Here is a 26,950-nt window from a genome sequence, read left to right on the forward strand (position 1 = left end):
GTAAGGAATATGCCTGTAAACAGTAATAGTTCACATTGTTCTTAACTTTATTGAAAGCATCATTGTGTTCCTTGGCACGAGGAAAAGCAATACTTTAAATCTTTCAAATGCGATAATAAGAGGCTATAGTGCTTTAGCAAATTGGAATCTGGAAGTCATAGGATGGGTCAAGAGACCAGTTCCTCCTCTAAGGAGCCTGGAAAGAAAGAAAAATAGCTGCATTGTGCTGAAGGTCTAATGAGACACCATCACGGGGGCTCTTCTGCTGAACTGCCACGTCACTTACTGAATGCCTTGAAAAAACCTACACTTTTAGGTAATTTTACAACTGTGAATTGGCAAATTGGCAAGAATCCTGAATGGCCTTGAATTTAAGGTTGAAAAAGGAGGGAAAAAAAGATATTTTATCAGGTATTGTAAACTTATTTGGATTTTCCTCGGAGACCAGACCATCACAAAACACTCATTTTGATTTGGAATATGTGTCTCATACAACCTCCAAGAGGCCATTGAATTCTTATCGATTCATATGCAGACAGACGTATGTGTGTGGGGTGTGTGTGTGTGTGTGTGTGTGTGTGTGTGTGATATTTTTGCAGGTGCAAAGTTGAATGTTTTAGCTTATTTAGGGTCCTTGCAAAATTACTTAAAATGGTTATACACACCTGACATATATTTATTGGCTTGTAGTCCCCAAATGACTTTTTCCCCCAGAATAATAAAGCTTTAAAAAATTAGCTTTGGGTTGGAACACTTCCCTTCCCCAATTTTGGTATTGCTTTTGTTGTTTGTGTTTTTGAGGTTGAGGGTTATCTATGACTCATTGGCAAGTTCCAGTTCAATCAATTTAGAAGGAACTTTTAGGGCTGAGTTATTTTTAAATGCCTGAAAATGAGGGAGCTGTAAATGGAAATCTAATCACGGCTTAACCTGTAGTCATGCAAACAGTCAACTATGAAATCAAATGAGTTTCCAACCCTCTTAACCCATTAATGGTTACTGACTAGCTGTGTTGCCCAAACATCATCATTCAAAGAGCAGGAAAAGGAAAAGGCACATATCTGGAGGGGGGTGCAGTGGATAGGAAGGGAGGGGTGCTGCGGATGCAAAGAAGGAAATCTCTAGGAGACAACAATTTCCTCATAGACACAAGCGTGCAAGCTTGCATAAGCATATAGCTTCCTCAGTTACGCATTGTTCATGGTTTTTTATGGAGCCTTTCCTGGTAAATATCAAGCAAAGGACTGTGTTGTCCTTGTTAAGCTGCATCTGATTTTGAACACTTGACATTTCAGAGGTTCAGCCTCTGCCATCTTCTTGATGGGACTTGCCAAAAAGCACAGTCTCAGATTTCTTTGGAGTTCTGGGTCCATTTGAAAAATATACAACCTCTGCTGATTGTCTCCCCAGGAACCTCCCAGCACCTTTTATTCCTTTGCAGGTTTTCACCTACTTTCTATCTCCCTTTTTTTTGCCTTTTGACTAAATTTTTCCAATCACTTCTAAGGATCCCCTGCTCAGATGCTCAGATGCTCAGCTCCACTCTGATTCTGTTACTGTCTCTCCTAAGAGCTACACCCACAAATAACAAAAGTATCCAGAAGGCTACTTTGACGACAAAGCAATTGTCTAAATACCTAAGGATTCAAATTAGTGAACAGTATACCTGTAAAAAAGATGTATGCCATATGTGTATGTCTCTCTCCCTCTCTGTCACATACACACATATAAATGCCAATACATGTGGTTAATAGATATGTGTTAATTTTCTGGCTTTCAGTTTTGAATTTAGTCCTCTTCACAGAAGCAAGCATTTCTGTATGATGGCAATGGTATGCCAACTATTTCAAAAAAAAGTTTGGGATTGTTGAATTAATATTCCACTGTTAAATTAAGTCTCCTTTCTTGCTCCCGAGTCACCACCCCAACTAATCTGAATCTAGACTGATATAAAAACCTGCAGGAATAAGGAAAGTCTAGTTTGGCATTCAATGAAAGCCATTCTTGATTGTTTCATCTCTTGGTAGAAAAAGGCAAGCTTGTTTAATGTCGTTTTGGTGCCAAGTGGTAATTACCCCCAAATGATTTCCTGGGGTTGGACCAAGCCTCTTTTATGAACATGTACCTCCAATGTCACCGTAGAACTGAGAAGAAAAGGAGTCTCCCTCTTTCTCATGTACACACTCATAAAGACGAAAAATAAAAAGCCAATGTAAACATTTTTTTTTCTTTTCTTTTGTTAGATGTGGAACCTTGAGTAATGCATCTCTCCCTGGGTGCTTTAAAAAAAAAACAAGGCAAGCTGGGAACATGGCCCCTTGGTGGAGTTTACACAATCTGTACATTTGTAGCACATGAAGTAGCCTGTTCTTAAGCTATATCACTCCTGTTTCCAAGAGCCCACCCCAAACTGCAGGAAAGTAAGAGTATCTTGGTTTCAAAAAGGATGAATTTGAATGGAAAGAAAGAAAACCCCTCTTTTTTTCACAGTTGTCATTGTTCCTTTACCTAAGACCCTATTTGCCATTGTACACTTATCCGCCATGAATACTCTGCCACATCCACACCAACAAAGAAGTGTACATTGGGATAGAGTGAGAATTGCCTGACATTGTATGTATGGCTCTCATCTCATAAGTCAATATGAGTAATGCTTAAGGTCTGATGTGGCCCTCCTTTGTGATATGTTATCACAATATTTAATAAGCCAGCAACTGATTCGTACTCTAAACTGTATTCCAAAGGATTCCAAAGTCCTTTCAAAATATCGTGTACCTGGAACTAAGTATTTTGTCCTGAGTTTTTTACATTTGTGATAGTTATAAGCCACTTTGTCATTAATATCCATCAAATAGAGGACATTTGGCTGAAAATGAAGAAAAGATTTATTAAATTTAGTTTCAGTTCCATTCATGGGACGAAAATATATGTAGGAATATGAAAAAGACTAATGTCTCCATGTTAAAGAAATCGATTTCCAGGGTGCCAAGTGGAAAAGTGTAATTGAAATTGACCCATTAAATGATTACATTATTTGTGTACCAAATCTAATATATTTCACAAAACTATAGAGCTGTTTCAGTAACTACCTGCCAAACTGTATATATTGTTCCTAATTAAGTTTTATAAATGTACTTATAGAAATGTGAGGTTGCAGAATTATCCATGTAATATGTCTCTACATTTATGAAACCTATTCCAGAGAATTAAGACAAGGCAGTGCATTTCTAATCTCATGACTATTTCATGACTAGCGAAAGCTATAATAAACAAGGTGACAAAATGAATATTCAAGAGAAGTTTCCCAGTTAAATTCTGAAACATACACAGAAATGCATCTTAACTTCTAGCATTGCCCCTGGAAAATCACATTGTAGTAAACACTTGACCTTTAAAAACGTGTCTAAGACCCACTTTCTGACTACCTACTATGTGCCAGGCACATGCATTTTTACATATGCAATTTTCTTTAATCCTGGTACCACTAAGCAGAACAATTTCCATTATTCCTATTTGGTTGGTGAGAGATGATGGGCAACTCAATTAGGTACAAAATACTTAATTTTATGGCTGCTTTTAATCTTTTTTTTTTCCACTTTCATTATCAGATTCTATGTTTCTGAAGGGCAGGAATAATGCCCTATTCTTCTTTGTATTTAAAGAATGAAAGAAAAATGCTGTTTTTCAAATGATTCAAAGGTCCCTTTCCTCTGCTTTAGTTTTGTTTACATTTTGGTTTCACTGAAAACAAATAACCGAAGACTCTGAGATATTGTGTATTTTTCCAGTTTACCAAACAGAAGTACATTTTTTTAAAAAGGGCAAATAATATCAGATGTTTCTTTTGAAAAATACATTCTCCTTCATGTAAGATGATGCTAGTGGCTAATTTTGCTTTTTAAAAACTACTGGATGTAAGACCTGCATGAGGCATTATTTTAAGCACATATAGAGATGAATAAGGCAAAGTTCTCAAGGAGTTCTGGAAAATTGTGAAATAGGCTCTTTGTCACCCTCTTCCCCGTGCTTCTATTCTCTCTGTTCCCAAGGGCTTGGTCTTTATCAAGGATTATCTTTCTTGGGGGAGAATGAAACGCTTCTTGTTAATCACTGGGATGGGACTGAGAATGATTCTTTAATTTTATCAAGTGACATAGGTAAGGCCCTGCTCCAGGAATTGGTTTCTTCTACTGTAGTTATTATAGACTCTGAAAGACCAATCTGGCCATAGACCGGAGTGTCTATGGAACAAAAATAATGGCAACAAGCAAGTAGGGAGAGCAGTTGGCTTCCACTAGGTCAAATGGCTAAGAGACGTGGGGGGGAAATTTATAGCAGGGGCAAAGAAGGCTACATGAAATCCAAGAGGGCAGATGGTACACGGCAATTGACTTGGCTCCAGCTTGTCACTCCATGGCACCAGTAACTAGGTCAGAGTCTAGTCCTGAGCTGTGGAAAAGGGCAAGTTTAGTTGCCAGACCTAGAGTCAGTGGTTTGCTAAGAAGTTTACCAAGAGAGGAATTAAGCACAGATGGGAGTCCAGGTATAACTGGGATGAACATTAGTGCTAAACTAGTTAAAAGGTGATTAGGCGAGAGTCCTTCCCAAAGCACAGCTACTTGGCGGCTTTTCATGTCCATCTACTCAAGATAAGGATCGGTTCTAAAACTGCAACGGGGTGAAATGTACAGATTAGTTTATCAGCGTTCCATTGCCATATTAATGCTGTATGTCAAACCACCCCCAGACTAAGAGGCTTTAAAAAATAAGCCCTTGTTATTGTTTGTGGGTTTACGATTCTGTGAATCTGGGCCAGGTTTGGCTGATTGCAGCTGAGCAAGGTCTTTCGAGGCCTATGCTCAGAACAGTCACACTGTCACTACTCCCTCAACCTATGGGCCAAAGTCACAAAAACAGCTCAGATTCAAGGGGGGGCGGAAAATAGACTCCATCCCTTGATGGCAGATGTTGCCAAAGGTACAGGTATAGGGGAAGAGTAAAGAATTGTGACCATTTTGCAATCACCACACCTGGGTCCCCAACTTCAACTGTTAGAAGGGATGTGGGGTCTAGGAGCCAAGTGGGGCTAGGGATGGGGTGGGGGGCCGGTTCTTCTTCCACTGTCAGCTGTGAAGATTTCCTTTCTTTCAGAATGTCTGTCTCAGCTTGTTGATAAGGGATGAGCATCCGGCTATGCTAACTCTCCTTAGAATGTGAATAACCAGTAGCCCACTTAACAGGCTAGTTCTCACAAGGCAGTTTTAACTGCAGCCACTTATATAAAGTTTCTTCATCTATAAAACGTGGCTGGGGCACCTGGGTGGCGCAGTGGGTTAAGCGTCCGACTTCAGCCAGGTCACGATCTCGTGGTCCGTGAGTTCGAGCCCCGCGTCAGGCTCTGGGCTGATGGCTCAGAGCCTGGAGCCTGTTTCCGATTCTGTGTCTCCCTCTCTCTCTGCCCCTCCCCCGTTCATGCTCTGTCTCTCTCTGTCCCAAAAATAAATAAACGTTGAAAAAAAATTAAAAAAAAAACGTGGCTAATTATAGTACCTACCTCATGTGAGTCTCAGGAGGATGAAATGAGTTGAGAGAAACACTTAGCAAGATCTTACACATAATATGTTATCAGCAGATGCTAGTTGCTTTATCATTAGTCTCATTACTGTTATTATTTGCCCTTGTTAACCTAAACAGACCACATAAATGCGAGCAATGCAGAATATTGAGGGACACGAGGCTTTTGAAAGTAACACAATTTTCTTTCCCTTCACGTAAGACAGTTTTAAGGAAGCCAATCATTTTGAGTCTTTTTTTTTTTTTTTTTACTAGTAAGGGTGATAAATTGTGCCAATTGTCTGTACTTTGGAGGAGCACAGCTTGAAAATCCTTGCTCTAACGCAACATGGAGCACAAACTCAAAGGTCCCTGAGGCCTGGCTGATAACACAAATGAGCAAAGCCAGTAGGATGTAATTCAGTCGGGAGCCAGATGCTGTGGTGAACTAGAGCACCACCAATGTGGCCACTCTCAGATGAGGGTGGTTGTGGCTGGTGATGGAAGGAGAAGAGAGGCATTTCTTGTGATCACGGCTTTTCCAGAGGTAATGAAATTTGGTTACAGAAATAGAAAATAAACATGATTCAGTGGTGAGATAAAATTGTAGACACTCTCGAATTTGAGACGGAAGGGCTAGTAGGAAAATTCGGATTGAACACGGTCAGACTGATTCCATGGCAAAGGTAACTCTATTTCATAAAAAATAAGAAGAAATAGTACAAACCGGTATTATTTTATAGTATGGTTTATACATCTTTATATAGAAAGGTACAAGGTATAAGGTATACAGGTATAAGGACTACTAGGAAAGTTGGTGCTTGCCACGGAGAAGCTGAAGCCAGAGGGAAACGCTGCAGATTGGGAGAGTTAGTGTTCTTTGAAGGCATAAGAGAGCGGCTTGAGGTGCAGAAGACCAGGAGGGCTAGGAACTCCACGTTCTTTACTACGGAGCTCTCTAGAACTGTGCCGCAACAAAGCGTCAGTGGAATAAGTCATTTTTTGTAACCATGAATGACAGCAGTTTTTTTCTCAATGGTATCCATCCAGTGGAAAGTGACCACAGGCTGTATGCAGTTCATGCATTTCAGTGTATGTGAGCAGACAGAACTAAAAAGTTTAATATCACCTGCTGATATCCCCAGAAGTCCCTGTATACGTATTGTCCTTTTGTGATACATCCAGATATATTCCTGGATATTCCTCTGGTTTGAAAACTTGGTTTCCATTATGGTGTGTCGTCTTCCTGCGGCGATCTCATGAGAACCAGTGCACTTAAAAGTGCTAAGTTCCTCTCCATCCATGCCTCCACCAGGCCCTGTCTTTGTAATCCACTGGTCACTTTCAGATGTCAGGCTTCACCCTGCTTGGTACATAGGTGGTGTTCCATAGTGAAGTTCCGACTCAGTCTCTCCGATTGACTGACCCAAAGAATGCGGACTGGAGAGAAAGGCTGAGTTCTGAGGGCATCTTCTCAGACTGGACATATCCACAGAGAGAGACACGTTTGGCCCAATGAAGAGAAGGTCAATGCTTTCTTCTGACCTGGAAGCCAGGGTCAAAATGAATCTCTACAACCTCATACAGAAACCCCTCTCCAGGATCCTCTCATATGCCACAAATTTAACTCAGGTTCTTCTTCAGAACACAGGCTTTGAGGACAGCAGAATCAGGTACAGGAAGACTACTGATCTGTGTTGCTAGACAGCAGAATTCTGTTTTAAGCAAAGGATTTCACTTCTCTATGCCTTAATATCTTTCTGTTTGGAGTAGTGGGTTCCCACGAGATGATTAGAGGTGTCTTTCAGCACTAAGATTCTAGTGTTCTGTGTTAGGTGATAGGGAGCCATAGAAGGTTCTTGAGCAGTATAAATTATTATGAAGATATATGGGCAAGATTGAACTTCCTCCACTAAACACAGTTTTTAGCAGATCAAACCATGCTTGCTCTTACACATCTTTTCATCATAGTTCCTTCTTTTCTCCGGTTTTTATCCTTGTAGAGAAAGCAGTTCAATAAGCACCAAAGGGAAAGTGGAGGAAATATGATGGTCACACAAATGGGAAAACTGAATTTGGTATATCAGTGTCTTGTATCCCTCCAGACAGATCTAACGTGAATCAGAAGGCTACTTAGTGAGAATGGAAAAAAAGAGGAGGAAAATATAATATTAGATAAACTGAATTTTTAAAGAAATCAAGATAAGTAATTATGATGCCTTTGTTTCAGGATAATTACTATACTGCTAATGGGACCAGAAATCTGTTGAACCTTTGATTTTTAGCTCCATGCATTCATCCTCATACTAGAGATGGCCTTCCATCCCATCTGGAGAGGACGTACTGACTTCCAAAAGCTCTCTTTCTGTTGGACAGTGCTTAAGTAGGCATTGCCAGCGTTTACTCTAGGACTCTCGTGTTGTACCGTTCTTTCCTGATTGAATCTTTATTAGGTGATATTTTATTTTTCAGCTTTTTTTCTGGTTTGTTTATTCAAATAGGACCCAGTCCAGTCTTACTGATTCCTGAGTTACTTTTGCTTTCTGGGGTGACTTTATACATCTCTGCTTTGCTCCATAGTTGCTATTACTCTTGATTTCTCAATGGGAAATCTTATTTCCCTCTTTTCCTAGTGTGTGGGAGGTGAAAACCTCACTGAATTCCCACTACTAACAAGAAACTTGCAGAGACTTTCATTTTTATTCTTGGCGTGACTTGTACACAATCTCACATGAAGAAATTAGGATGTATTTCAACATTATGTTCTAGTTCCATAAAACTCAGTGGGGTTTTATTAGAATCAAAATTGATTAGACACTCTTTGCTCATTGTGGCAACAATTCTTTAAATTAATAGTTAGCTCCCCATTCCCCATCCCACCCCGCATTACTTATTCAACAGGCTACCTGACTGTTTACTCTATGAGGACATGCATTGTATTTATTGCATCCCCAGATCCATGGGGCATTAAAGACACTGTGCTGTGACACGGAAAGCAATATTTATATATGATCTAACCCCAACCCTACTCCTCCCCTTTGCCCCTCTCCCAGCTTCCCATCCTACCTCTTGGTAAAAGGCATGTAATTTTGCCCAGAAGTATGCGTATAGCAACATGCCTTATTTGAAAATATTATTTTACTTTAAAAGAAACCATGTTACAGTTATGTATTTAATAAAAATTGCTTGAATGTTTGATGAAAGAAATGTCATAGCTTGCCTAAGGAATTGTTTCAAATTGTTAAAAACCCAACCCTCTCCATATCTTCTTTAAATCTAAATTGACCTTTATCTAGATCTTTATTCCAACACAGTATTGACTTGCCATCAGCACTGCACAGTTTCTCTTTGGCAGAAGTCATCAGCTTTCCTGAATTTACCCAGATGATGGTTTGCTATTTTTGTAAGAGAACACTGCCATTTTGCCAAAAGTCTTCTGTCTTGCAGGAACTGGCTGGCGGTGCTGTTTTCTTGGGCTGCAAATAGGGCAACAGCTGTCCCTTCCATACCAGACCGTGGAGATGCGGTTGCCAGAGAGGCATTGTTCTAGAAACTGAGACATGATGATAATGAGCTCAGCCATCCAGGTGAACCTAAGTATTTTTATCTTTTGGAAGAACAGAGAAATTATGACCAAAAATAAGTATTACTTAATTTTGTGTAACTTTTGTTAAGCCTTTAAAGTCCACTAGCTTGAATTCTAGTTAGTACAATGCACGACAGCAGTGTTGTGTAGGGGAAAAAAAAGCCCTCTGGGTTCAAAACAAGGATTTGGTACTTGGGATTCAGTCCTTATCTGCCTTACTGGGAAATAGAGTCTATTTTCCTTTTTGAGAATTTGGTTTTACTCTAAATGAAGTAGGCTGTTTACGAGATGATATTTAATGTTTTTGTAATTCTAAAATTATCTGTGAACATGTATCTTTAATTTTAGAAAAGGGCAAAATTTGAGGGGGTGATCTGTTTGTTTTCTGTGTGCTTTGAAATGTTCAGAGTAAGTTTTTACTAAGCCAGTAAATCTACCTTATAAATTTTCAGATCTAATTTACTGGATGAAAGGATCAAGTATTATAGAGGAGTTTTCCATCATATTTTACCTTGCCATTCATTCAGATTTTTTTCATTTTATTCGGACAGCAATTGTTAACTCAATGTGGGGAATCTTTTGCCCACTGAGGCATCTGTCTCCTTGCACTAGTGAGCCCATGTTCTCTCTTTTTCTGTTTGTCTCTCTCTCTCTCTCACACACACACACACACACACACACACACACACACCTCACTTCACCATCTATTCTGTAACTAGCAGTTTGGAAAAATAAATCTCCGGGGTTTCATCAATACACTGTATTATACAATTTAACTATTTAGAGGGTCATTTGAGATTTTTTTAGTAGTTCCCGGTTGTGAATTCCATGTGGAATTAAATTAAGCCTATGTCTGTCACAAATGGATCCCTCATTTTCCTTTGAGTCGGCGAAGATCTCAACTGGGTTTCCTTGCCTTGCTGACAGTGTGTTTCTGCCTACAAAACAGTGCCTTTCGTAAGCCACTCCTATATCTCCACGTCTAAGCGTCAAGGTCATAGTATCTCTCTCAAGCACCAATGATTGTTCTTTATAGTTATATGACTTTTGTTTTAGCACAAAGCAGCATAAATCATTTATTTGTTCTGCATGAGAAAGGAAAGGAGAAAGTGTAGAGTTAAAAAATTCTTTTCAAAAACCCGTGAGATACAGTGTTTCATTAGATTATATAAGAATTTTGCTTACTCAAGCCAAAGGAATATGGAAACTAATAATTAGCCCATGGTGGAGTTTCTTGAGGGCTTTTTGAAGAGTTAAACTGCGGTATTATTTATAGACAAAAAAGGTAATATTTTCTGTGTTTTCTCGCCTCAATTTGTCTTGTTGCTTTTACACATCACATGTTATAATGTAATCTATGAGATAGAAACAATACCAGGAGTCCTAATTAAATTAAAAGTAATTACCAGTGTACAGATAGGGCTTTCAATTGAGCAGCAGGAAGTTGATATTTTGTCATTCCCAGTTTATCTCCATGCACTGAGCACGATTCTTTGTACCAGTTATTAATGGCATTTTCTCAACAGTCATGAAGAGTGTGGGAAATAGGGAATGAGGAAGAGAACAAAGGGAAGAGAGAAATTAGGGCCGGAGGAAGACAGAGACAGAGAGGAATCTTTCTGTTGCTGTTCTCCAACTAGGATCCAGGGAAATTTTTCATACATTGAGGGACCTCTTGCCGTCCTTCACTCACCTGTGAAAGAAATATTTGCCCAGCCCATATTTGTAGCATATCCTAATTTTTCTTGACCACAAACAGAATTTAAAAAAGGGAACCTCAAACATTCTGCGCTCGAGGTCTGGTTTATGATGTGACAGATTTTCCATTTTCAGAAAGAAAAAAATAGTTCCAGCTCCCAACAGGAATTTAATTTGAGAGAGGGAGGGAAATGGCAATATATAAAGATTTCCTACTGTCCAATTTCTTATTCTGCTTTTCAACTGGGCATCTTTTAACAATTGGAAGCAATGCCATTCTCCCACCAGGAAACACAGTGCAGGCTTTTAAAGAACATTTACAGGGTGATGTCCGTTTGATTGACCGTTATCTTGCTGGCATGCTGCTGCTACAAATATGAGCAATTATTGGGAAAGCAGTCAAATTAAATTTTCATAACTATAAAACTGCATTTTACCTTAGGGGCACAGCTTCCTTCCTATTTCTACAATCTATTTTCTATGCTTTATATTAAATCTAAACAAATGAATGTTTACCAACATTAATATTTTAACATAGCATGCCAGTCTGTGCCCTCTCTCCAACAACTTTTTCATCTGTCTAGGAATGTTCTATAAGAGAGTTAACTTTTTTAGTATAATATGGGTCATTTTGGGTAGGCTATTCTTAATGGACGCTCTCCTATCCACCAAACGTATACCTTCACTGATTCTTGCCTTTAATAATCAAAGTTAACAAATGGTTTACATGAAATTAAATTTAATCTCCTGAGATCATCCTTATCAGGGTATTAAAGGCTGCTTACCTCAACAGGGCCATCCGAGTAAGGATAACACATGTTGTAAGTGGTAGGTAGGATGCTATGTTCCATTTCCACACTGCTGGCTGACATTGCTAGATGATTATAGCACAGTTCATCGTGGAGACCAGATATTGGCTTTTGGCAGTGATTTGAACTGATTTGAGCTGACACCAAAGGTGAACCCTATTTTGCTGTCCCTGCTGTAAATGGTTTTATCTTTGTGCGCTTGATGCCCCGCCTGGCATCTTCCCATATCTCTGTATCTTTTTTTTTTAACGTTTATTTATTTTTGAGATAGAGAAAGACAGAGCATGAACGGGGGAGGGGCAGAGAGAGAGGGAGACACAGAATCGGAAGCAGGCTCCAGGCTCTGAGCCATCAGCCCAGAGCCTGACGCAGGGCTCGAACTCATGGACCACGAGATCATGACCTGGCTGAAGTCGGACACTTAACCGACTGAGCCACCCAGGTGCCCCTCCATATCTCTGTATCTTAAGCCATACTGGGAGACCAAGCCTCACCAGATCTTACTCTTACCTGAATACTTAAACTGCTTCTCCCAATTCTACCTGTCCTTCAGATCTTGCTCAAATCCTACCTCGCATGAAACATGAGGTTTTCCCAGATTTATCTGGATCACCTTGCCCTTTCTTTGATGGTCATGCCCTTTTGCTAGGGTGATCATATGTTTGGGTTACTTTGTATAACCCCGGAGATGCATGTTGTCTTTTCCTTTTGTCTGGCTAGTGTCACTTTTTCCTCTCAAAAGTGTTTCAGTTCAAACAAGATATCACATGATCTCCTTATTCATAGCCTATAACTTCTATTTAGCTTTTAATAATTTTCCATGTTGGGTGGATCTAATTAATTTGGAAAAAAAACATTCCCCACCAGATGAACTACTAGAGGACTTCTCTCTTATCCTCCCTCTGGAACCAGGCTAGGCATAAAACGCATACTTCCTAAGTCCCTGGTGTCAGAATACTGGTAAATTCTCAGTCCATGGTCAGAAGGCATTTTTCAGATGTGATCGAAGAACTCTAATTGTGAAGGTCTTCCTGGTGCTCTACCCGGATGTATGGGCTTTTTCTTGGTTCCTGATCTGTAGTTGGCCTCCTGCGGAGGCATCACCTAAGGGTGATGTCTTTGGTAGCAACTTCTCTTGTGAAGTTATAGGAGTTTCTGATGGATGGTAAAGTAGCTTGTATTGGTCTAACTCTGACAACCCAGAAACTAATGTCATCCCTGGTCATCTTTTTACTGCAAGCATCTATGCATCACCTTTCCATGTACCCCACTGTTTTCTTACCTTTCAAAAGGGCTCTAGAATACATATGGAGATTCTTTTGGCAAAAATGAAAGTTTAATCAGTGTTAACTCTAATGATTTTGTGTGCTTTAATTTTGTAGAATTTCATAATATTAGAGCAGAAAAAAACCCCAATTGATGTAATTAAAATTTTTTTTTTAACGTTCGTTCATTTTTTGAGAGACAGAGACAGTGTGAGTGGAGGAAGGACAGAGAGAGGGGGAGACACAGAATCCAAAGCAGGCTCCAGGATCTGAGCTGTTCAGCACAGAGCCCGACGTGGGGATCGAACTCACAGACCGTGAGATCATGACCTGAGCCGAAGCTGGACACTTAACTGACTGATTCACCCAGGTGCCCCTCGATTGATGTTATTTAGACAAGCATCTCATTTTTAGAGGTTAAGAGTCTCAAAATTCTGTCTTTGAGTATATATCATCTGTATATAAAATTGGGCAGATGAGAATTAAAGGGTTTCCCAGTTCTTGCTTGATTTCTGAATGCTGAAATTTCTATTTGAGAAAAGGAAACAATCTTTCCAGGAAACGTCCAGGGGAAAGGATAAAGATAGAAGAAAACATCCTAGGAAGAAGTGATAGGTTCTCAGGAGTCTGTCTATAGAGCTGCTGGATGTGATGGGGCATTTATAGCTCAGCTCACTAACTTTATTCATCATCAATAAATATTAATAGTGAGTATGATAAGTTGAAGATTTACTCATTACTGTGACCTTGACCTTGTGGCAATATTACCCTGTTAGGCAGGACTATTATTATCCTCTTCAGCTTCAGCTCTGTTTTTAAAAGGCAACGGAAAGGAGGGAAGAGGAAGAAACACTTACATTCCTTATTATTAGGATGAAATTATGTGAAACGTTGTTTGGAATATAAAATGGCAAAGAGTTAGATAAAGATCATTTAACTACTCACTGTCAGACATAGTGTCCCAATCCATACAATATACTACCTTCAAGTAGTTGAAAAATTAGGGGGGATAAAATATTAATTTGGGGAGCTAAATGATTTTTTTATATTGGAGACTGCCTGTGCAAAAGAGTGATATTAAAAATGTTTGTTTTCTTAATGATCATTTCCTACTTTTCATTCATTCCATCCTATCTTTGTGACGATTTTCTCGATTTTTTCCTATAGCAAAACTTTCACGTCAGAGCTTCGTCCAAAGTGAATGTCACCCTGTTCACCAAGGGAAGGACTTTTTGAAATATCTGCTAATCTTCCTAATCTTAAACATTTATACAGACTGAAATGACTTTAGTGAGAAGAAACAAAAGAAAGAAATGTAAGAAGCGATTCATACTTTCCCAATGGTAAAATTTGGGCAGTTATGGACTGAACATCTGTGTTTCTCAAAGGAATTGGTCCTACAATTTCAGGCAGTGAATGACATTTTTGAATCCTTTCCAATGGCTGCCCACCCTTCTTGGCCACACAGAACTGGGCTAGGCAAATAATCAACAGCATTTTTTATCTCTCTCTGCTGAGCATTACACTAGGTACTTTGGGGAAGGATGCCAGCTGTATATATGCTGCATTGATATGACTGCCTCTATTCTTGCTCCCAACTTATTCTCAAAGGTCTTCTTTCTCAGGAGAACAGCTGGATGAGCTTCCCCTTCCTTCAGCAAAGTGATGCCAAATATTGGTTTCTGAAACTGGCCCCTTGATACATGCCTTTGTTTCCTGAGAGACCCAGGCTTCAACCACCTAGGAAAGACCACAATACACCTCGTTGCTTCATTTATTGAGTTGCCAATTGATGTTCAGGATTTTCCAATATGATTACCTGCAAAAAAAAACACTCTACGTTCTCCTTTTAGCATCATTTTCTTAATTAGACCTTTTGAAAAGATGTATTGAATCCTGATTCAGGAGGTGCATCAAACTTTACAATGAAGATGATTCGTGTTTACTTAAAATGATTCAATGATTCATCTTAAGGTTTGTCACTTTATTTAGTTATTCATTTGTTTATTCATTTAATCGTTATTTACTCAACAAATATGTGAATATTTATTAGTTGGCAAGTTTTGTGCTAATTGCTGTGGTACAAGCAATGAAGACAACGAACAGGTCACCTGACCCAGTGAAACTTAAATATGGGATGGGGGGGCGGGGTCTATGTTACACAGTGACTTTTGGCTTTTAATGACAAGAATATAAGGTTATTTCAATTCATTAAGCATGTACGAGGTGTCTACTTTATGAAATCACACATAGTGCTAGATACAGCATTGAGTGCTCTGAAAGAAACGTGCTATGGTTCTTGTCTTCTAGGCGATCACAGTGTGGTCTCAGATTCAAGCACATTTAAAATGCCTCTTAAAACTAGGTAGATGTTACAGTAATGAATGAAGTGATACGGGAGTTAGGGGAGAGAGAAAGCAAGAGTGAGAAAATGGGGTGGAGATGGGGGAGAAAGAGAGCCAGAGAAAGTGTGTGAATTTGGGAAGGCTTCTTGAAAGAGGAAAGGTTAAGTTGAAATTAAAATAACACAAATTGGTAAAAGAGTGGAAGGGAATGGGGAGAGATGGCAAGTCCTTCCTGACAGGTTCTAACTAACTAACTAACTAACTAATAAACCACCTACACATTCAGGTAAGCAAGTAAGGGTATTATCTAAGAACAGTAAGACAAATTTCTATAGATTGACAATTCAATCTAGAAATGTAGTAAAGTCCATGTTATTAAAAACTTTAAATAACACGTTGAGCAGGTGGGCCATCCTGGCACATACAAAAGAGACTCACTGAGAGCTTTCTAGAAGAGTAGTGACACTTGTGACAAGATAATGTCCGTGGCAATACTTAAGATGTATTGCAAAGGGAAGAGCCTGGAGATCACTTAGGGGAGAGAACTACAATCATTTTGGTGAAAGAGAATGAGGATTCCAAACTAGGGCAGAGGAAGTGAAAACTGAGAGGAGAGGGACTAGAGAAAGGGAATTGAGGCAAAACCAACAGAGCTTTCCGACCAGATGGTGATGGTAGCGGTGGCTCTTTATTGCTCATGAGTAGACGAAGAGGGAACCTCAAGAGTGCATTTTCTAATACCTATATTCCGCACCTGAGTTACAAGTTGGATTTTGCAGGTAGTAAGTTTTCAATGCCTTCTAAGAGAGTTGTTCAGTAAGTGTTAGAGACAGCACCACAATTGGAATGAACTGATGACACGGTAGAAAAGAAGAATTTGAATCAGTGAGTAAAGTCAATTCAATCTGTCAATTATAGAATTAAAAATTGGCTCCCCGCATGAGATTTCTTCAAAAACAGATTTCTTCTTTATTTCTTAGTCAGAGGCAAATGTATGTTTCTTTGATGCAAGGATACATTATAAAAGTATCTTCTTATTTTAATCATAAAAATAATAACTTTATTGAGCACTTGGTATGTGCCCAGGACTGCTGTAGATCAGTTTATTTGCACAATAAGAATGCAGGTCATATGGATCGTGCAGCAATTGGTAATTACAAAATAGCAGCAGTTTCCTTTTCTATTAAAAATTATAAATATAAAAAAGGTGGAATCCTGATATCTAATTTCTGTAAATTTTTTTGTCCATGATTTGTTTCGCTGTCCATGATGCAGAAATCCTAATGCTGATACAGAAAATGAAATAAAATATTCTGCAATTTCTAGTTGACTACTTGGCTCTTCTGAGCCCTTAGCTTCAAGGATTTTTCAAAATATATTTTTCTGCACCACAGCTCAGAGTTGCTAAATCCAGAAATTGAAACATTCTGAGAACCAAATCATTTCAGGGTAAATCAAAGCTCTTGGAACATTGCCCTAGGATTTTGAAGATAGTGTTTAATGGTGAAAAATGTTCAATATTTTTAAGGAAATTCCAATTACGGAAGGCTGCCCCATTCACATTCTCGACGATGCAGGGTGTCTGACACAAGGTGTCTTGGCTTGACCTTCCCTCCTGTGAAGAACCAGGACTCCATGGGTGAAGGTGAAGGTCTGGCCCTGGCAATTCCACCAGCACGTCTACTCTCTGTCATTCTTTGTGAGGAAATCTGAATCTGATGTCTATTTCCAACTCCACCTTAAAACCTGGAAATAGGTACCTTCCTTTCTTCCAGTCTGGCCAGTTTCTTTTCTAACTGCTATTTTAATGCCAACAACTGTGACAGCTCAAACCTTCTCCAATAACTTGTCTGTGTTTTTGTTTGTTTGTGCTCTGCAGGACTTGTGATGGAACCCAGAAGAAGGAAAGAGAGAGAGTGAACATAGCTACACATATCTTAAGACCAGGAGGCATTGTAATGTAGTGGAAAGAGTGTGAGTTATAGAGTCAGAGAGCAATGTGCAGTTACTGATTGTGTAGCTTGGGGCAAGTTATTTAATGCTTCTGTATCTCAGTTTTCTCATCTGTGAATGAGGAAAATAAAATTTACATCATAAGATATTTGGGGGGAATTAAATGAGAGAAGTACATAGAACACATTGTAGATGATAAATACATGGGAATGATGCTCTTATTAGTAGTAACATTACCACTAATAAAAGAGTGGAACAAAATAAAGATGAGGCAGGGGTGATGGGGAGCCATGGGCAAAGAACCATCCACTGCAATGCCTGACAATTCAGAAGATGCTCTTGCATCTTTCTGTGAAGTGATGGAGGAATTTGATCATCTGGAGTTTACAAGGTCTGTGTCTTATAAGCAAGGTTGAATGAAGCCATGCCAACCTGAAAGGTCTTCTTTCTCCTCTTCCCCTCTAAATTCCACTCATTTTTTGAGAGGCTCCCTGAATTATCCTTTCCTAAGATGCTGTCCCCGCTGATCTCTTCTAACAAGGACCTCACTTTCTATTGAATTAAGACAATAAATTACATACCATCTATTATATTCTCTCATTACGTCCTGGAGGTGTGGCTTCCAAATAAGACTGAGATTTCCTTGAGTAAATACTTCTGATAGATCGACCATAGGATCTTGCATGACTGCGCATGCAGAGAAGCCCTAAACCAATACTATAATGAGGGGGTGAGAAGAGTAATAGCCTTAAGTTTCTTATATCACAGAGAACCCATTCAAGGGTAGGGGGCATTTCTTTCCTCAACAGATACTAAATTTTCTCTCAGAGATAGAAAAAAAAATATTTACTTGTTCCTTGTTACTTTTCTACATTGTAGTCTCACTTTCTTACCCATTTACAAAAATTCATGGATTCTTGACTTAGATGGCCTCCTTAAGACTACTTAATTTTCACAACTGGACCCTGAGACACTGTGGCCCAAATACTGCGGTGGTAATAATCAAGTGAGATTTAGTGCCCAAGACTCAGGACTTCCACTCCAGGGTTTTCATGGCTCTTCATCCTTCTCACTGGAATATGACCTTCCAACTGACCATCTACATATACAGTGCCTTGTTATCTTTTCTTATTTTCCCCCATCCAAATAATTCAAGAAATCTATGTTTCCACAGAGATGAAATGTATGTTTAAGCAGGGATTTCTAATTGGGCTTAATTAAAGTTTGTTAGTGTTTTATGGAGAATTTTCCAGTAAAAGTTTGTATTGCTTTGTGAAATTGATTTTATCTTACATTCCTAAATTTGAGAGGGACATACTTACACATATGTGCCTGAGCATGCTTGTTTTCATATATATAAACATACACACACTTCTCAAATCTCTTCTTCTCTCTGACAAGTAATGCTCTTATCATTATTCTCTTTGGCTGTTTGTCCCAATATATTGAAAGGCATGTCAGAAAGCAGTAGGTACAAATATTGTCATTTAGGTCAGCATATATAATGGAAGGGGAAGGGGCAAGTGGTTGGTGGAACCCAGGGGAAAAAAAAAACATGTAAGTGAAAGGGGAAAGAATTAAGCAAATAATTCTCAAAATCTCCATTCTTTTTTTTAAAGTTTTTAATTCCAGTTAATATATATTGTTATATTAGTTTCAGGTGTACAGTATAGTGATTCAACAATTCATACATCACCCAGTGCTCATCACAAGTATACTCCTTAACACCCATCACCTATTTCACCCCTCCCCCACCCACCTCTCCTCTGTTGACCATCAGTTTGTTCTCTACAGTTAAGAGTAGGCTTCTTGGTTTGTCTCTCTGTTTCTTTTGTCCCCCCTTTGCTCATTTGTTTCGTTTCTTAAATTCCACATATCAGTGAAATCATGTGGTATTTGTCTTTCTCTAACTTTATTTCACTTAGCATTATATTTTCTAGCTCCATACATGTCGGTGCAAATGGCAAGATTTCAAGATTTCATTCTTTTATTGTTTATGGCTGGATAATATTTTATACATTTTATACATTTCTATGGCTGGAATATATATATATATATATATATATATATATATATATATATACACATTATATGCCACATCTTCTTTATCCATTCATCTATTGATGGGACACTTGGGCTGCTTCCATAATTTGGCTATTGTAAATAATGCTGCTATAAACATAGGGATGCAGGTATCCCTTCCCTTTGAATTAGTGTTTTTGTATTCTTTGGATAAATACCCAGAAGTGCGATTACTGTATCTTTGGGTAGTTCTATTTGTAACTTTTTGAGGAACCTCCACACTGTTCTCCAGAGTGGCTTCAGCAGTTTGCATTCCCACCCACAGTGTGTGATGATTCCTTTTCTCTCCATTCTCATCAATACCTGTTGTTTATTGTGTTGTTGATTTTAGCCATTCTGACAGGTGTGAGGTGATTTCTCATTGTAATTTTGATTTGCATTTCCCTGATGATAAGTGATGTTGAGCATCTTTTCATGTGTCTGATGGCCATCTGTATGTTTTCTTTGGAGAAATGTCTGTTCATGTCTTCTGCCCATTTGGATTATTAATTTTTTGGGTCTTGAGTTTCATAAGTTCTTTATACATTTTGTCACAATCCCATTGTTAACTTTATTATGCTAATATCATCTCCTCTACCTTTGCTACCTAATATCATCTTATTCCTCCACCTTTCCTTTCTTGTATTAGTTGTCTAGTGATATGTAACAAATTTTCTCCAGACTTAGAACAAAAACATCTATTATCCTACATAGTTTCTGATCATCAGATCTGAGAGAGGCTTAGCCTCATACTTCTGGCTCAAGGTGCCTCAGGAGGTTGCAGTTAAATGGTCAGTGGGTGCTGCAGTTATCCGAAGGCTTGACTGGGGTTGGAGGATCTCCTTTGAAGTTCATTCATGTGGCTGTTGCCTGGGGCTTCAGCCTTTCACCATGTGGGCTCCTCTATAAGGCTGTTCATAACATGGCTTTCCTCAGAGCAAGTGATGAGGGAGGGAGGGAGGGAGAGAGAGAGAGAGAGAGGGAGAGTTCACAAAGAAGATGGAAAAACACAGTGTCATTTTTAATCCAATATCAGAAATGACAAACCAATACTTCTGCTGCATTCTATCGATCACACAGACCAACTCTGGTACAGTGTGGGAGGGGACTACACAAGGATGTGAATACAGTACCAGGAGGCAGGGACCATTGAGGGTCATCTTGAAGGTTGGCTACCACATCTTCTCTCCCCCATAACTTTCTTCCTCCTTATTTTGAAACCTCTTTTTCCAGAATAGATTGTTAGTTGCCAAGTGGTAATGATTTTGCTTCATTGCTATTTGTTATATAGATAGATGATAGATACATAGATAGATAGATAGATAGATATAATGATAGAGATAAATACATAGATATAAGTGTGTAAGATATATATATTTTTTAAATATGTAAATACACATATTCACACATATAGCACCAAATTTTATTGCTTGACAAAATACTTTCATTGGAAAAATGTAAATGATTTATGTCTTCAAAAAGGTGTGACCAATACTAGTTTCATAGTATTGTCGCTTGACAGTAGAGGGTGCTGTTGGTGTGTGCGGACCTAGGTTGAACTCTGAAGGTAGAGATATGATGGGGCTGGTCAAGTTCTCATTTTGAAAAATAGCCAGATGATTTTTTTATCTGAGTGGTTTCTAAAAGTCTGTATTTTACTACTTAAAAATGTAAAATAAAGGCAACATCGGGCTTTCTAGAAATGCTTCTGCCAATTCCAATGTTTTTTGCAGTTGTTCTTAGTACATGTTTGTTTGTTTGTTTGGGGTTTGTTTTGTTTTGTTTTGTTTTGTTTTGTGTGGGGTTTTTTTTTTTTTGGCCCTAATAATAGCAGAGAGAGCAGAATGAGATACCCGAAAGTTACGTTGGCATGGACTGTATGATGATCATGAGGAAGAATATTGTCTCTTACTCCATTAAGACTGGGAGTTTTAAGTTCTTTTTTTCATGTTGGTGTATTGCAGGAGTATTGACTACAAATACTGAGTTGATAAAGGATGGGGTATTTTCTCTTCCATTAGAATAGGGTGAGTGCTTTGTGTGGGCGCTTGAGGGAAAGGTTTTTTTCCATCCTTGACTCTTGACTTTCTTTACGAAAGTATTCTCATCAGTGGTACAGGTCTTTTTGGTGTTACCTAAGTGTTTTTACAGACATAGCTATTCAAATAAATTCCTAGTATTTGTAACGATATCCTAATGAACCTATTGTGCATCTGGCTTGATAATTTCTAGGAAAAAAAAAGACTTGTCTTCATCTCTTAAGTCTGAAATATATTATTCTTTATCGCATTTCATAAAATCCCATTTGGTCACCACTCCTTCTATTGCAAAGTAATACAAACAGCATTAGTTTTTAGAGTTTAAAAAGAAAAAAACATTTCAAATAACACTCTACTACTTCCCTGCCGGGCAGAGTCTTGTGCCTCAGTTTGTCCCTCTAAGAAATGAAAAGTAATAATACAAGAGTTATTATGTACTATGTTTAGAGCTCTGCCTACATACTTTCTTTTAATTTTTATAGTAAGCTTTTACCATGTATGCAAATACTTTCTCTATTTTTAAAAATAAGGAAATGAGACACAAAAAATTTAAATAACCTGTTCAAGGTTATCCCACTGATAAGTGGCAGAGTTTAGACGCAAACCCAAATACACGCAACATTAAAGTCATCCCTTTAACCGCTCTGCTTATTACTCATCCATAATAATACCAACATGACTAGTTTAAGAATTGCCCATGAAAATGAACATCTATTAACCAGCAGAGAGTCTTGTACTGCTAACACTCTGAATAAATGTTAGTTCCCTTCACTTCTCTTATTTGGAGCAATTTAGCTAACAGACGAAAGGAAGGACCTCTGTTGAGAATGATGACCTCTAGTAAAAGAGGCTCTGTCTTAGTTTTGCATAATGATACCCTGATTGTTTTTCTTGGGAAACAAATCATAAATGTCCACAAAATTGACAAAGGAACAAACCGGGTACCTCTGGAATCTTCCTGAAGCTTGAAAATCTGTATAAAAGTGCACATTAAAGAGAGTTCTTCCTCTCGTAAGTACTACCTATTATAATCATAACCTTTGGAAGAAAATTTAAATGTAAAAAGGTGAAAATTAAAAGGACTATAAATAACAACAAATGACTACCTTGTAAATACAAAGCCACATTCACTCCCAGGGCTGTTATGTCTACAAACTATTTGAACAACAGTTAATAAGCACATTCCCAATGAAAGAAAAAAACTAACTGATGTTTCATCCGAGTGCACCCTTTGTTGAGCATGTTCGGAAATGTCGAGCTGGGAGATAGGGATTTCTGTGCTTTTTGCATTAAGATGTGTGCCTGTGCCCACCAAAGAAAATGAAGGGTTTTTCAGGTTCCCCAAATATTCCTTTGCTAATATTCATCTTGTAAGAAATAATAATGTGCTCTGCTTGGATTAGCTGAAAAATCGTGTACCTTTCTTGATGGTTTTCCTTTTTACTGTGTTCTCATGCTGAGATAACCTGCTAGTGGTTCCCAGGCTGGTATTACCTTGATGCATATGTTGTTTATGAGCCTTGTCTTTTTGGTATCAATGGGCTGGCCTAGGGACAGCAGAGTCTAACTCTCTAAGGGGAGACCAGAGAGTTGCTGGCTCACCTGAATCACATCCTGTCCTCTACATTCTTAACTACAAACCTGGGACACTATAAGGCTCATTTTTAAACCTGGTTTTTAGAAAATGGACCCCATATTCTTTGGGCCACAAAGAAGTCAACCCCAAATACTAAGTTCTACTTCTTTTTTCAATCTCAAATTCCAATTATTCCTTGAACGTTTCCCTCTTTTTCTTTTCCTTTATTGTATCTTAGGGCAAATATCATTATTCCAGATCATATTATTTTATATGAAAGTAAATTTATGTTTTTGAATGGTCTGGCACATGAACAAGTTATTGAAATGACTAAAGCTAGCATAAAAAGGATAGAGTCAATTTTTGTAATTGGTTTTTGGCTTAACTGGTTTCAAGTTCAAGTTCCAATCAAACTGTGTTTGATTATGGATAAGGTATCTGGCTTTTCTGTGTCTTATTCTTGATCTATAGAATGGGGGAAGAGAGTGGCTATTTGATGAAATTGTTTTGAAAATTCATGACACGGTCTGTAAAATGCTTAGCATGGAGCCTACAAGAGTTATATTTTATGGCATATACCTTTCGACTATTTGGATTCATAAGGACAAGGAAAATCATCTGTATTACAATTATAAATTCATTGGGCAAAAGCAACCTATTTCCTCTAGCCTACCAAGCTGGGTGTGGGAAGGAACATCAATTTCTTATAATAACATAAGAGTCCTTGAACATTGGTACCTTAGTTCAGGTCTTAGTATGGAACCAAGGTAATAGGTTTTTAAAAGACATACACTATCTAAATAAATTCTTCTAGTCACCTATCTTTACTTTACAGATGAGGAAACCAAAGCTCATAGACAGTGGGGGACTTGCCCATGATCAAATAGCTAACAGCAGAATAAGAATTTAAAATCAGTGCCTGACTTAGCCACCAAGATGCCTTGCCAGCCCACTAAAAAAGCTAAAAACCAGTCTAGGATTGTACTACTGGACTGCTTGAAATACAGAACTGTAGTCTTTATTTCTAGTAAATATTAAGGAAATATTTCAAGGCATATAAACTGTTTTTAGGAAGTTTTAACCAGTTCACATGTCCCAAGGAAGAGCTTTTGGAAACCTTTGGGCCCATGGAGCTTTGTATGTCTTTATTTTGACCATTGCTTTAGTAAGAATATGGCTGAATTTCTTCTTTAAGCTTTTTTCTTATATTTTTACGTTCGTGTTAATTACACCATGTACCAAGGAGTTTCACATATGTTTACAAAACAAACCCTTACTATACTTTTGTAATTACAAAGTCTGCCACTAAATTACTGTTTCATATGTTTGTGTTTCAATTATTAACTGTGGCGGCATATAACTAAAGCTGAAAACATGTCATTTCTATGATAATAAGTGAACGCAATTAGCAGCATATCTATTCCACACACAAAATATATTCATTTGCATTCTGTCTCCTTGTATTATTTAACTGTATTTAGGCCAAGTCATGTCATTTCTCTGTTACCTTTTTTTTTTAATCTAGAATAACTCTGTCTTATTTTATAAGTGCTTTTATGATGTCTAAATAAACAGAATTGGGTGAAGTGATGATCTACAGACATATACCTCACTCAATCAGTTGGTTGTTTTTTGACTTTTCTAAAGCTCCCAGTTCCTCAGACTCGTGGTGACTATTTCTAAACTTATGAGATATAGGCACAGTATAGCTTTGCAAATAAATTATTTTATAAATCTCTTTTCCTGAGTGATGAATCAAATCTCTTTATTACTTGCCAGCAATTGGCAAGTGGGAAAGTAGCTATGTTTGTCTCTGCTACATACACATTATATTAGCCAGAACTTTTGGGGAGATAAGCAACAGAAACTCAACTCAAATAGTATATAAGCAGCAGTATGAGTTATTATAGGGGATTTGGGATTTCACCTAAGACCCAAACATAAAATGCAACTGAACCTATGGAATCAACTGAGGCTGGCGCTCAAAACGCACCTAATTTGGGTTTTCTTTCTGTTTTTGAGGGTCTCCTCATTCTCATCTCTCCAGACTCTGCCTTCTTCTACTTTGATCAGCCAGTCAGCTGTGGCCATGGGGTGGCATCACCTTGTTCCCACATGGCAGCTTCTTCTGTAATCTTGTGGACTCATGGCACATTTGTGATCATGAAGAGAAATGCCTAAGAAGAAGAATTGTGGGCAGGCATTCCAACCCACCACTCACACACATGCACAAACAAGCATACACAAATTAATGGTATATTTGAAAGACTGAAAAGTATTTCCAGTAACATTGCTTAATGTTGGTCATGTTGTCAGATGACATGGAAGTCAAACATACTGTAGTGAAAGGAGAAAGCACAATGGTTCGTTCACTAAATGCAGTGAAATAGTAACAATAGCTGCTATTATTGAGATATTACTTTTGAGCAAGGCACTGTGCTAGAAGCCTCAAAATCATAATCAAATTTAATTTTCACCACAATGCTATAAAGTGGAAAATATTACTATTTCCATATAATATTATGATGATGCTGAGCTCTAATACCAACATTATTATTACATGATGACACAGAGGTTTACAGAGGGCAAAAGCCATCTCAAAATTGCTTAGCCGTGAAGTGACAGAGTTTGGATTCACTCTGTGGGCTCTGAGGCTGCAAAGCCCATGCTTTTAACCATGAAGCAGTTTATAATTGCATTTGATTTCCATGTTGTGTCCTCTGCTCAGAATCTCAAGGTCAAGTCCTAAAAACTTGAGAATTTCATTTTGTCATTTTGATGGATTGAGATAAAGTGCGAGGTTATAAAAGTCTGCTAATCACAAGGGAATTGTAATTATAGTAGAAATTATCTCAACTGATTCTTGAACATTTGTATATTAGTCTAGGTCCTTATTGGTTTTTATCTGCCAAACCAGTTCTCCTTTCTGATGTCCACCTCTTCTTGTTCCTGAGGATAGAATTTTGTTTTAAATGTTTATTTATTTTTGAGAGAGAGAGAGAAACAGAGTGTGAATGGAGGAGGGGTAGAGAGAAAGGGAGACACAAAATCGGAAGCAGGCTCCAGGCTCCGAGCTGTCAGCACAGAGCCCGACACGGGGCTCAAACTCACGAACCGTGAGATCACGACCTGAGCCAAAGTCGGACACTTAACCGACTGAGCCACCTAGGCGCCCGATGGAGGGTAGAATTTTACCTTTGTTATCCTGCTTTTTTTCTTTAAATTTTTGAGGGCAAACAAGCACAAGCAAAACAACAGCAAATAAAACCCTCCAAATTAAACCAAACCCAAGTCATATAGGCATAAAAAATACTGTTAAGACCTGTGTACATGCCGCCCAAAGTGAATAAACATTGGCGTTTAGTGCTATTTGATTCAGATCATCTTTAAGAACTAAAACATTAGAGACGATGCTGATGTCCTTTATAAACCCCCCACCCCCCAACTTAAGGCCCCCCTCCCTTCCCCTCACTGGAGGATGGTATATATTCAGTCCAGGATTTACCTTTTACCACAAATATATTCCATTGAGCTGTTTGTGCATGTATTTTTAAATTTACATAATTTGTATCCTACCATATGTAATGTTGTGTTGTTTGCTTTTATTCACTCAATATTATAGGTTTCAAATCTCTGTTGATCACTGTCCATTATTTTACCTTTGGATAATATTTTAGCACACAAGTATGACCCAATTTAATTATTAGTTAACTTATGAATGAACAATTGTTTCCAAGTGTTTGCTATTTAAAACAATGTCACAATCATAGCCTTACACATTTTATACAAATATTTGAGAGTTTCATATATATATTGTCCAGTGGGGTAAAATGTCTTTCATTAGTGAGTAATCATATATACTGTGAATAAAGGTAATGTTGCTGAAAAAAGGAACACGAACATAGTGAGGAAGAAATTTATTCAAATATTTTGGAGGAAAATCCTTCCCAGCAGACGGGACAGCAAATACAAAGGCCCTGAGGCAGAAAAATCTGTGTACTACTACTATTTTATCTAGAAACCTTGATGAACTTTCTTGTTTATTTTAAAGATTTAGCTAGAGTT

The sequence above is a fragment of the Prionailurus bengalensis genome, chromosome F2 (genome assembly GCF_016509475.1).
Source record: "Prionailurus bengalensis isolate Pbe53 chromosome F2, Fcat_Pben_1.1_paternal_pri, whole genome shotgun sequence".
Lineage (NCBI taxonomy): Eukaryota > Metazoa > Chordata > Mammalia > Carnivora > Felidae > Prionailurus > Prionailurus bengalensis.